Raw genomic sequence first — 12,678 nt, 5'->3', positions numbered from 1 at the left:
GAGGCATGGACATATATACACTACCAAACGTAAGGTAGATAGCTAGTGGGAAGCAGCCGCATAGCACAGGGAGATCAGCTCGGTGCTTTGTGTCCACCTAGAAGGGTGGGATAGGGAGGGTGGGAGGGAGATGCAAGAGGGAGGGGATATGGGGATATATGTATATGTATACCAGATTCACTTCGTTATAAAGCAGAAACTAACACACCATTGTAAAGCAATCATACTCCAATAAAGATGTAAAAAAAAAAAGAACCTAGGGGTAAGACAGGAATAAAGACACAGACCTCCTAGAGAATGGACCTGAGGATATGGGGAGCGAGAAAAATAAAAAAAATAGAGTCACAGAGATTTTAGTTGTCACTTGGGGTCTTGAGGTTTCTGGGAAAGGAAAACTCAAAGTTCTGTCTTTACTTTTTCAGCCAAGCCATCCTTAGGAGACAATACAGTTCCAAATAGCATCACCGCTCATGAAGCCCAGCCCAGAACTGGCGCTCCAAAGGGCTGCCCTTACCAGAGACGCAGTCAGACTCTAGCAGAAACGCACAGCTGGATAAACACCCAGTGCTTTCAAATGCAGAGTATGGACACCAAGGGTGGGAAAGCGGGGAGGGGGGTGCTGGTGGGATGAATTGGGAGGTTGGGATTGACATATATACGCTAATATGTATAAAACAGATAACTAATGAGAACCTGCTGTATAAAAACTAAATTAATAAAATAAAAAAAAAACCCAATAAGGAGTCTTCCCCAGTTCATAAGTTCTCATTTCCTTCCCCCTGTGGTGTGCTTTATATCACGTTCCCTTCGGGTTTCATAATCCAAGCTGTCATGTTCGGAGCTGTGCTGTCTACAGCTCTGAGTCTGATGTCAGACACATTATGACCACTTCTCCTCAGAACCAGGATCGACTGGTTACATTAAACTGACTGCTCCTTGCACGGCAGCTCCTGAAATGGTTACAATCGAGGCTGCATAGTAGGCTTGTTGCTCGAAAGGCTGGTGATGCGACAAGGAAGACAAATACTTGGGCAACTTCATGCCTTGGTTATATATTAATGCTCCTCCAGATTGAAAAAAGAAAACGACAATGAAAAAACAAAAAGGGGGTTTCGAAATTCAGAAGACAAAGGGATTTACATAATGTGCTCTTACGGATTGTTGAACTGTATATCCTCATCTGTTTCATCTTCCAAATTTGCATGTTAACCACAGAAAGGGGGACAGTAGTAGTCTTTCTTTATTCATTACAAATTACCTTTGGGGAAAAAAACCCTAGCACTTTTTTAATAGCAGGAAATAGGAAAAGGAGTTTGGAGATCTAGTTTTTAGAAATAGGAGTTCAATGAAGGACGTGACCTTGACAATCTTTTAGAATCCAGGAAAGGTGCAGAAGTTTGTCACAGAGTAAGAATAGGGAAATTAGGTGGTTAACTGTAAAGAGATACTCAAAAGCCACTGGTGGTCTAAATTCCGAAAAATGTTTAGAAGTTACGGCACTCAAAATGGTAAGAAAGTAGGTAAACAGCAAGTATTTAATCCATGTAATCATATAAACGGCTCAGCAGGGCTTGAATTGACAGCTGAGCCATGAAAAGTCTTAACCGTTTACTTGAAATATATTAAAACACATCCTTTCTGAAATTTAAATGGGGGGAAAGGGTCCCAATTTTGACTTGTAAAATACCTTCATTAACGTATGCTCACAAGCATAGATCGTCAAAGTATTCTACCCATTTCCCCTTCCTTGGGCTGTGCTCTATTTCTGGCTTTCAGAGAAAGAGAAGGATCCCGTGGCCTCAGTGGGCCCACAGCCTGCATTAGAAGCACGTCTGATATTTTGGGTCGCACTCTTCAGGGTCTACACACAAAAGCGATAAAATGAAATGCTGAGGCCATTCAAAGGCCCCAGTGGCTTGAGATGCTTACTGTAGAAGAAAGTGGGTTTTCAGTGGCCAGTAGGGATGAGGGTGAATTTCAGAAGGAGGGCTGACTTTCTTGTCTCATCAATGAGATATACTCTGCACTGTGGCTATTTGGAGAAACAAATAATTCTTATTCTAAATTCACAAAGCATGCCAGTACGTATACTCCCAATGAGCTTGAAATCTCTGCTTTGTACTTCGGTGAATTTCAAATAGATTATTTTTAAAAAGAGAACAATTTTTACCACCAAAGGAATCTGAAAGCACTGCCAGGTTTGAATTAACCAGGCTGTAAACGCATCCACGAAATAAGCCAGCGGAGACCAATGATTATGTTTTTCATACTTACCATGACATTGTCTTTCTAAGAAGATGCTCTTAAAAATGCCACCGTGGAAATCCACTTGATTTCTTTTCCATCTCAGCACATTTTTCCCTGTAAAAATAAAACAGAGAGAGAAAGACAGAGACAGAGACAGAGACAGACAGACAGAGAGACAGAGAGAGAGACAGAGAGAGAGAAATACACTCAGTGAAAGAGCTGGCGCCATTGTTTCAAAACCCTTGTTACATTCTTTCTAAGCTTTCTTTTGGGTAACTATAAAAACTAGCTAGTAGTGTCATAAAGTAATTCTTAACTGATTCCCTAACAATCCAAGCAACTAGTCAAGAAAGGGCACCGACACAGTTATGGCGAACTGTAGATTCTATACCCAACCAGTTGAGTCCACAGGCAATTAGAGAATTCAGAATAAAGCGAGACAGCTGGAGGTCGCCAATCTACGTCTCACCTGCTTTCACCTGGCCACCATTAACTTTTCGTCCAAGATGAATAATCAGTTTAGTCCGTGTCTACGTTCGATGTAGTTTATTTAAATTAAGAATTTAAAATCCCTGCACAATTTAATTTGCAAAAGCTGCTCACTGTGTTAGATGGCGTTTGTTTGCAAGAACTGATCCTCAGCCTGCAGAGATTTTTTTTTCCCCCCTTACAGCAGTGGGTCAGACGGGCAAGAGCCACGCTGCCTCGTTCTCTCGGCTCTCATCCGACAGAACGAGGCTCTAACTGACCAGTACTCATATTAGTACCAAGCACGTAAAGTCTTTGGGTTTCATAGCTAATGAGTCAGCCCCTTATTAAGTTGTAGGAAGGTAGGGTCATAGTCTGATTATGGTTTTGATAGAACATGTAGTTACTATTTCATAAATACTGTGTTTTAAAAAATTTTTATTGGTGTGTATAGTTGCTTTACAATGTTGCGTTAGTTTCTGCTGTACAGCAAAGTGAATCAGCTATACGTATACCTCTATGCCCTCTCTTTTAGATTTCCTTCCCATTTAGGTCACCACAGAGCACTGAGTAGAGTTCCCTGTGCTATACAGTAAATATTGTTGGTTAAAATATATTTGTGGAAATGACTTCACACGCACCAACAATCTTAACTGCATTCATTATTCCTGACCCTTCTACAGCCGCGCAGGGTACGTAGCATAGCATGTATTTTGCATTTAGGAAAACTGATATTCAGACGTTAGCTCACACGACACGTTGAAGCCATAAGGCAGAGTCAGACCTACGCCTATCCTGCGTTCAAAGACCACACGCTTTTCACAGAATCAAGCCGCCTCCTCGTCCAAATAGAATAGGAATTGTTATAACAGGTAACATGTATATGGTGTGTCAACCTTTAACATACCGTTTTATACGTGGACTCTCTGCTTATTTATTGATTTATTTGGCTACACGGCATGGCTTGCGGGATCGTAGTTCCCGGACCAAGGATGGCACCCGGGGCCCCCAGCAGTGAAAGCGCTGAGTCCTAACCACTGGACCGCCAGGTAATTCCCACACAGACTCTTTTTAATCTTCTCAGTGAGCACGAGAGGGAGCGTTATCTCCACTGTTTTAAAAAAGCGAAATCCGGGAGGTATTAGGGAACTGGCCGAGATCACAGAGCTCTCAAGAGTGGGGTAGGGCTCAAAGCAGGTAGTTCGGCGATCAGCCCACGTCGTCTCAGGTGGAGCCACTCATATCTCTTCTCTTCCCCACGCTCAGTCCCCACTCTGTGGGAATCTACACCTGACGCAGTTTTCATCAGGGACAAAAAGGTTATTTGGTATCAGGACCAAAGACAGCCTCACTGCATGAGTGATGCATACAGCGAACACTCACGTGATATTAGCTATTCTAACACTGCATGATTAATATCCCAACTTCGAAATTGGCTCTGTTTCTGTTTCACTTGATCAGAGGTCATATTTGGTTCACACCCACAGGTAATTGTCAAATTCACAGCTGCAAAGTTAACTAGGTGTGTGTCAGGAGAGGTCTACAGAAATTAGCGAGTTATGTCTGGTAGATGACTCTTTTCTGCCTTGGGACAGTGTTGAGAAACATGTATTTGAATTATTATCTTAGGGTGAGTTTTCCTTTGCCTCTTGGCTTGCTGGATTTCGTGTATGTGGTTTTTAGGTGCACAAGGGAGAGAGAAACATTCAGTAACTAGTATGTGCATGAGTTTCCTTTTTTTTTTTTTTTTTTTGCAAATCTGATACTGATGGAACAAAATATTCACATCCTGTAGGGTTTAATTCACACGTCAGGAAAGATTCCATCCACCCTGCTTGCCTATCTCACCAACTCCACTTCTCTTACTGGGCCCTGGTCACTACCATCAACCCAGATTCCATAACCCAGCAGGACCCTAGGGGCCCTTCCCGGGACAGAGACCCCTCCCCCACATCTCCTGCTGCAGCTCCTCTCTGAAGTGCCTAGTGTATCTCATGCCTATTTCCTGAGTTTTTTCAGATGCTAAAAACCACCACATGGAAGAAATTAACTATCTGATGACCACTAGCACACAGCCCCCAGACCAACCGGCGCCCCTGTGACACTGCCCTGTGACCTCATCATCAACTAGTCGGAGAACTGTGTATAAGCTGAACACACACACCCTGGGATGCCCCTCCCTCACCGGGCCTTTAAAAATGGGTTGCCAAAAGTTGTGGGTTTTTTGGAGAGAAGCCACCTGGCTCCTTTCATGGCCCTGCAGTAAACCCCTGTCTGCTCCAAACTCCGAAGTTTCGGTTTGTTTGGCCTCACTGTGCATAGGGCAGACGAGTCTGTGTTCGGTAACAATTCTACTATTTTTCCTGCTATGCAAGGCGAAATACATTCTAATTTTTTTTTTATTATTATTGTTTCTTCTCAAAGGATAGCCCCACATGTGTGAATTTACAACATAACATTCTCCCAGACGGCTTTTGGTAGCAGCAACCTCCAAACACCAAAGGGTCAGAGAAGGGCAATGACCATTTATTACGCCCGCCTATTACGGCATTTTGCTGCTCATGACTCTGTTATCTAAGCAGAATGCTGATCGCTAACACTGACCTATGTTCAAGTAATCATGTGTTCATTTTTCTCATTTGTTTTCTGCTACATGATTCATGGGGGTCCATGAGGTAATAATAAGCTTTGCTTCATGTATCGGAAGCTAAGTTATAAGATAGAGTCCTGTGGCTAATAAGATATTTCAAAGGTTAAAGGCTCAGTTCTCTAGATTAAAACACTATTGATGTTACCAGTAAATTTGGGCTGGATGACCTACTACAGAAGTCCTGAAGACAGCTAAATATGATGACAGATAGCTGATTATTCGGAACTTAATAAGAAATTACATTTTATGATTTGTCTTCATGTGAAACTACACCCTACCGTATACAGACCATTTGTGAAGACTTACGCTATACTTAGTATGTTATCGACTCATCTATAAAAGCTTCTTGTAAAAACAAATATTGCCTGAGATGACAGATATTAAATACTCAAGGCAAACCAATATTTATGAGTTACCAATATATTAGCAAGCATTACCATAAATATCCTATGTCATTTTATTGGAATTTTACCATACAGAGAACACACTAGTCAAAGCATACAGACCTTTGGCAGAATATCGGACATAGAAGCTAAGAATGATCTATTCCACGCTACGACAATGTTTCAAAGAAGCCTCTCCGTATAAGTTCACCTTTACAACTAAAGACTTGGGGTTTCATAGAGACACTCACAGCCATTCCAATTCGCCCTGGGTAGGAGGTCAAACAGATACCTAGAACATAAGGTGAAAGTGTATAAATATTTTCATAAAGGAGGACACTGACGGAGTTAGGACTCTTCAATAGGTTACGAATATGATTTTATTCTCTGGTCCCTAAATAATGTACAGTAAACTCTGTCTAGAAATCCTAAGATATTTCACTTCGCGAATGTGCGTTGAACACAGGCTGTGCACAAGGTATGAGGATAGAAAAGAAATTCCAGAGATGAATGTGGCACAGTTCTTGTTCTCAAGGAGCTTGCGGTCTCCTGGCGGAAAACGTCATCAAGGCGAGGACTTAGATATAATTGCAGGAGCTCCGGTATCCAGAGATAAAGGAATAGAGAGGGCCATGCTCAGAAGAGGTAGCAGCTCTGGGAAACTCTTAGCATATGGCATGGAAGATGGCTTTGAAGGAGGAGAGAGAGGAGGCCCACGTTTGTCAGGGGGAAAGAAGGAGATGGTAGCTACACTAGACTCTCCAGGGTCCTCACGAAGTCTGTGCCAGGATTACACCTAAGGGGTCCCAAGGTTTCGACAGCACTCATGACCAGGGTCTGCATCTAGCCCTGCACACACATACACAAAAACAGGAAAATCTAAACTTCTTTTTAAAACCTAAAGATATTTCAGAGGTATTTTAACTTAAAAAAAAATAAAACTACTATCATTTATCATTTATTTAGTTGTCTTTTGAGTCACAATGACCTGCTAAGTTTCTAAAAGAAAAATGGGAGAAATAAGTTTAATTTTGATAGACGTTCATGAGTAGCTAAAAAAATAAAATAAAATGCACGCTCAGATGGGAAGAGGACTTATCGGTAGGTTTTTAGCAGGGCTGTCCTGGATATGTCTAGAGTATATATAAATGTTCCAATTAACATAAATCACTTGAACTTGCACCCAAATTTATCTAACCCAGACTTTATCTTTCTCTCAAACAGAACAATCTTCCAAACCACATTCATTTTTGAAAAGATGCATATTTAATAAAACATCTGTTTTCTGTCTTGGATTTGCTCCCAATTTTATGCAATGCTCAAATTGTTTAATTTTTAGCATTAGGAAAATCCGGGGGGTGGAGAGAAACAGAGAAAAATTTTCCTGAGAAGTTAAAGTGAGTAACTGAAAATACAGATAATCAACTTTACACAGTTCTACTCCTCCCGAATCACCCCAGAATTCGGATGAACTCTCAAGAAATTCATTTCCTGTCCACGTTTCTAATTTTGATGCAAATCTTTACAACAAAATTAAAAAGTACTAATGTCATCATCCAGTGAACAGTGGAAACAAACAGCGCCACAGAGTATATTTACAGCTTTCGTGTAAGACTTAACTAGTCAAGGTCCAAAATCCTGAACATTCCTAAAATGTATGCCTCGAAATTTTCTAGGCATGGACTAGAATAGGAAGCTTTTCTATGACACTGTCTTTAAAAGAAAAAAATACAGAAAAAAAATGTGTACAAATTCTAGGGATGTGGATACTGGCAAAGATTTTAAAAGATAAATAGGCATTTAGAAACAAATCACGTACGTACGTTGAACGACCCATATGTTTCAGTAAATCATGCTAGCCTATAACCAACCTGAACCATCAAGGAAGAGCCCATCTTCCCGTAGATGAAAGACCAGCTCCTCCGACCACAAACTGATTCAATAATCAAAGGTGTTCTCTCAGTCTCTCTGCCTTGGCTACATGTCTCAAAAAACGGTGATGCCTCGGGTGCTAACACTTGCTAACACGCAAGATTTGATATTCTCATTCCCTCAATGAATATTTATAGAGTGCCTCACAACTGCTCATTTCTTCAATACCCAATGAGTACCCCATCTAGGCTGGACTCACGAAACACACGTTTTAAGGAAAAGCCGAAAAACATTTAAACACACACCACGCGTGGTCAAAAAGGAAAAATGCAGTCGAGTGTGGGTGAGCACAGAGAAGGAAGTAAACAGCAGATGAAATATGAAAAGGACAGAGCATGCAGCCCACTCGGAGTGGGAAGAGGGCAGGGGGAGTGGCACAGGCCGTGTCCTAATTCACTTAGTTGGAAACCGAAAGACAACTGGTAGACCAGCAGCGCAGTCATCAGAGAACACTGCAGGGTGGAGCTTGCAGGTAGGTAGGAAGCTCATTCTGTGCAAAGGCAAACAGGTCACTGAAAGGAATCTGGAGTGAATGCTAAGCATAATACGAAGCCATTCCTTGTGAAATATTTCAGGCTGACAAGGAGGAACATAAGGTCAAAGATAAATGATCTGAAAAGCCTGCCCCTAGTGGCTGTGTGCCTCTATTTTAAGGCACATTCGATGCTTCATTAACTTATTTTGCAAACATCTCTAGAGGCAGGTACTCTCGTATAACCCTCTTAACAGAGGAGAAAACAGAAACGTGAAAATATCAGCTACTGCAATTCACACAGCTAGGAAGTATCAGGTGGTCTGGCTCCTCTGGTGGAAACTGGTGAGTACCAGAGAGGACTGCCAATAATGCATGTCAAAGTGAGTGAGTGGAGGGCTTCCCAGATGGCGCGGTGGTTGAGAGTCCGCCTGCCGAGGCAGAGGACAGAGGTTCGTGCCCCAGTCCGGGAGGATCCCATGTGCCGCGGAGCGGCTGGGCCCGTGGGCCATGGCCGCTGAGCCTGCGCGTCCGGAGGCTGAGCTCCGCCACGGGAGAGGCCACAATGGTGAGAGGCCCGTGCACCGCAAAAAAAAAAAAAAAAAAAAGTGAGTGAGTGGAACAGAATCGTGGCCCCATGTGATAGACAAAGGGTGGTTATGTGTGAAATAGTGGAAAATATACGTACAAGTCCTGCCCCCTGTTCTAGCACGGAGCTCCTAAGACCCTTGTAATTTCCCAAGTGACAAGAACACTAGCAGCATCTTTTGTTCTACTATTTGGTCTTTGCCTCTGGTTCCTGACTCAGAGCTCCTAAGTCGCTTGGAATTTCCTGGGCGACAGGAGTGTGTTTTGTTCTAATGAGATGACTCCTGGTGGGGTCCTGGGTGGCTTCAGGATGGGGGCTGAGCACCACAGAGTCCAAGCCATACTGAGAAGCCTGGAACTTTCGGCCTCACCGTCCACACTCTGGACAGGGAGATGGGCTGCAGGCTGAGTCCATGACCGGTAAAGCCCACGTGACGAAGCGTCCATGAAAATCCCCAGAGTTCAGGGTGCTTCCTAGTTGGGGAACACATCCCCATGCGGAGAGGCTGGTGCACCCCAACTCCGCGGGGACAGGAGCTCCTGCCGTCAGGCTCCTTCCACAGCTGGCTTTCTGGATCTCTTCATCTGGCCGTTCATCTGTATCCTGTGTCCTAGCCTTTATTATGAAATAACCGGGAAAGCGTTAAGGAAACGTTTCCCTGAGTGCCGTGAACTGTTCCAGCGAATGATGGAATCCAAGGAGGAAGTTATGAGACTCTCCGATGTACAGCCAAGTGAGAGGAAAGTTGTGGGTAAGCTGGGGACCCACTGCCTGCACTTGGCTTCTGAAGTGTGGGGAGCGGGGGGCCATCCTGTGAGTCCTTCATCTGTGGAGTCTGTACGAACTCCATATTAGCGTCAGACTGAACTGAATCACAGGACACCCAGCTGGTGTCACAGAGAAGAGCTTGGTGTGCGGGGACCCGTGGGGGAGGGGGGAACACCACACACATCTGTTGTCAGAAGTATTGTCGACTCTATGAGTAAAAGAATCTCAGGAGAGTTTTCCCCAAGCAGTATGGGAGAGGGGAATACAAGAGCAAAAGGTAGAGACGTGGCGGTCTCCGGGGCGGAAGGCACTGTTAACCAGGAGTAGGTACAAACCTATGCAGGATGGTCTGGAAGCTGGAACTTAAGGAGCAACGTGAACTGAAGAACTCAGAAAAGCTAAGTAAAGGAATGGAGAGGCAGGAGAAGAAAGCCAGAGAGGAGAGTTCTGGAATGCAAGGAAGGATGAAGTCCCTTAGCGGAGGGTCAACGAACACGTCAGAGGCTACAGAGAAACTCCAAGGAGGAAGAGGGCTTTGTTGAGTGGTCAGCCCCTCCAGAGGGCAACTGATGGGGTCCAGGTGTGCTGTCTGAAAAGAAAGCAGAAGGGATGTGAGGGTAAATAAAGAAATGTTTCTTCTTAAGAGTCCCTTCAGGGCATATGTGTCAGGGCACCAACAGGATTTTGGAAAGACGATTAGAGCCGCTGAGAAGGTCTTGATAATGAAAATGTCAGACCAGTTTCAAAAGGAAAAGACTATCAAGAGAATAGGTAGGATTAGGGACTTTCCTGGGGGTCCAGTGGTTGACTCTGCACTTCCACTGCAGGGGGCGTGGGTTCGATCCCCGGTCAGGGAACTAAGATCCCACGTGCCGCAGAGTGTGGCCAAAAAAAAAAAAGAAACAAAAAGAGAGAGGGAGAGAATAGGTAGGATTAAAAAATGATCATCTGGGACTTCCCTGGTGGCACAGTGGTTAAGAATCCGCCTGCCAATGCACGGGACACGGGTTCGAGCCCTGGTCTGGGAAGATCCCACACGGCACGGAGCAACTAAGCCCATGAGCCACAACTACTGAGCCTACGCTCTAGAGTCTGTAGGCTACAACGACTGAGCCCGCGCACCTAGAGCCCGTGCTCTGCAACAAGAGAAGCCACTGCAATGAGAAGCCCACGCACCGCAACGAACAGTAGCCCCCGCTCGCTGCAACTAGAGAAAGCCCGCGTGCAGCAACGAAGACCCAACGCAGCCAAAAATAAATAAATTTATTTAAAATAAATAAATAATGATTATCTTTTACAGTCTATCCATTTCATTCTAATCACCAAAAACAGCACGTTCCCCATCAGTGTCATCGACGTGAGGATATTGCATCTGACAACGATGAGCTCCTCCTTGGCTTCGAGCCTTCTCTCTTCCCTTTGTTAAAGTACCTAAAATATCACACCAACTTCCGACAGTTACTTCCTTGGCTTGTTCTCTGTCCAACAGGAGGCCAGGTCCCGTCAATACCATATTCCCAGCGCCTCTGAGGAATGTGAAAGCTTCTCCATTGCTGCAGTCTCTGCCATCATTCCATCTTAATGTACATTATTAGCCTGATGTCTTCAATGTCTACCTACACTGCTCCCTGCCTCAATCATATTCACCAGCACCAAGGTGGCGTTCCATAAATGATTCCACGCTGCTGAAGCCCTGACAGGGCTCTCCACAGCCTACAGAAGAACATCCATTGGCTTGACCATTGGGTTCCACCACCTACAATGCTCTGATTTCAGTTTAATCGTCTGTACCCAACAACAGGCACTTGAAAGCGCGCTCAGCCCATCCCTTCACTCAACACTTGCTGCGTCCACGTGTTCACCCACTGTCCCCTTTGCCCTTCTGAAAAACTCCTCTCCATCCTCTGAGATGCAGCTCACAAGCTGTCTCCTTTGGAAAAGCGTTGGTGCTAGCCTAGCTCCCAAGGTGTATCAACACCCTCCCGTTGACCCCTTCCCCAATGTACCTGGTCTGGACTGTGTGACCGGTAGCATGCGGCAGAAGGGATAATGTGTCTCTTCCAAGGCCAAGGTATCAAAGACTACGGCAGGTCCTAGGATTCCTCTCAGCCACTCCGTCTTACCCTCCCTTCTCTCACTGCCCAGAAAGCTACTGCCAATGCTGTGTGACCAGCCCTAAGGTGAGGTCCACAGGACAGCTAACTGAAGCCCTCTGCTGATGGTCACACACGTGGGGCTCTCTTATGCCTTCAAAGAACTACATCCCTGGTCCGCAAGCGGACGGCAGCATCCTGAGAGGCCCTGCATCAGAACCACCCAGCTATGAAGCTCTTGAATCCTTGACTTACAGAAAATGTATGAGATAAGACACACTGGCAGTTTGGGGTCATTCTTCAAGCGGCCACAGGCAAATACGGAACTGTCCTACGTGACACCAGTTCTCTAGTGGAAAATAAGATTCTATACTCGCAAGGTCTGTGTGTTTTCCCTTCTCACGGCATGTAGGATGTGCCTGCCTTGTGGTGTAGGTGTTTTCAAGGATTATTTTGTCTTCTCTACTAAGAATGTGATCTCGCTGGGGTCAGGTCAGGGGTTGAATTTTATCAGTGTTTCTATGTTCTCTGGTATCTAGCACAGTGACCTTCTCCAAATAAGATGTGAACACATGGCTATCAAATGAATGAATGGATGGATGAATGAATGGTGAGAAATGAAAGGTGAGAAACTCTATTCAGTTTCTCACTCTCTGAAGGAGGAAGAGCTCCACACAGCCCAGAATGACCAGAACTTTAAGACAGAAAGTGCTCTCGGGTCCCTGAAACGGGCAACAATCACTGTCTTCAAGTTCCTCTGCTGTATTGAATTACGACCCAAGCATTTGGAGGCCATGGAGGAATAAATAACGTCTAGCCTCTGATGAGGCTTTATGGTGGTCATTATTAATCCTTACACCCCTCACGGTCCACAGCACATGGCAGACGTCCAATAAATATGCGTGGGCTTGAACGGTCCGGGGACCTGAGAACGTAAAGATAACCTGTAAATCCAGAGCGAGCCTGAATGCCAAAAGCCAACGAGGAGACCTAGAGATTTTAATGCCACCTTCCGAACAGGAAAGACCAACGTGGGAGGTGGCCGTCAAAAATCAAACAGGATGTCTGTGGACACG

The 12,678-nt window shown here is 44.6% G+C and overlaps 1 protein-coding gene across 5 annotated transcripts in view; it reads right to left on the bottom strand.

The window, feature by feature from the left end:
- The window catches only part of LOC137216342 (neuroligin-4, X-linked), a 345,320-nt gene that overhangs the window by 303,841 nt on the left and 28,801 nt on the right, over positions 1-12,678 (bottom strand). For 4 of the 5 annotated variants that reach the window (XM_067722289.1, XM_067722294.1, XM_067722291.1 and 1 more), the window contains exon 2: positions 2,275-2,361. The gene's annotated coding sequence lies outside the window, so the exon portion shown is untranslated. Of the gene's footprint in view, positions 1-2,274; positions 2,362-5,871; positions 6,041-12,678 lie in introns of all 5 variants that reach the window. The other variant, XM_067722290.1, reaches the window with a different exon arrangement.

The sequence above is a fragment of the Pseudorca crassidens genome, chromosome X, assembly GCF_039906515.1.
Source record: "Pseudorca crassidens isolate mPseCra1 chromosome X, mPseCra1.hap1, whole genome shotgun sequence".
Classification (NCBI taxonomy): Eukaryota; Metazoa; Chordata; class Mammalia; order Artiodactyla; family Delphinidae; genus Pseudorca; species Pseudorca crassidens.
The sequence above is the reverse complement of the archived record's forward strand: the minus strand, read 5'-3'. Positions and strand labels throughout refer to the sequence as shown.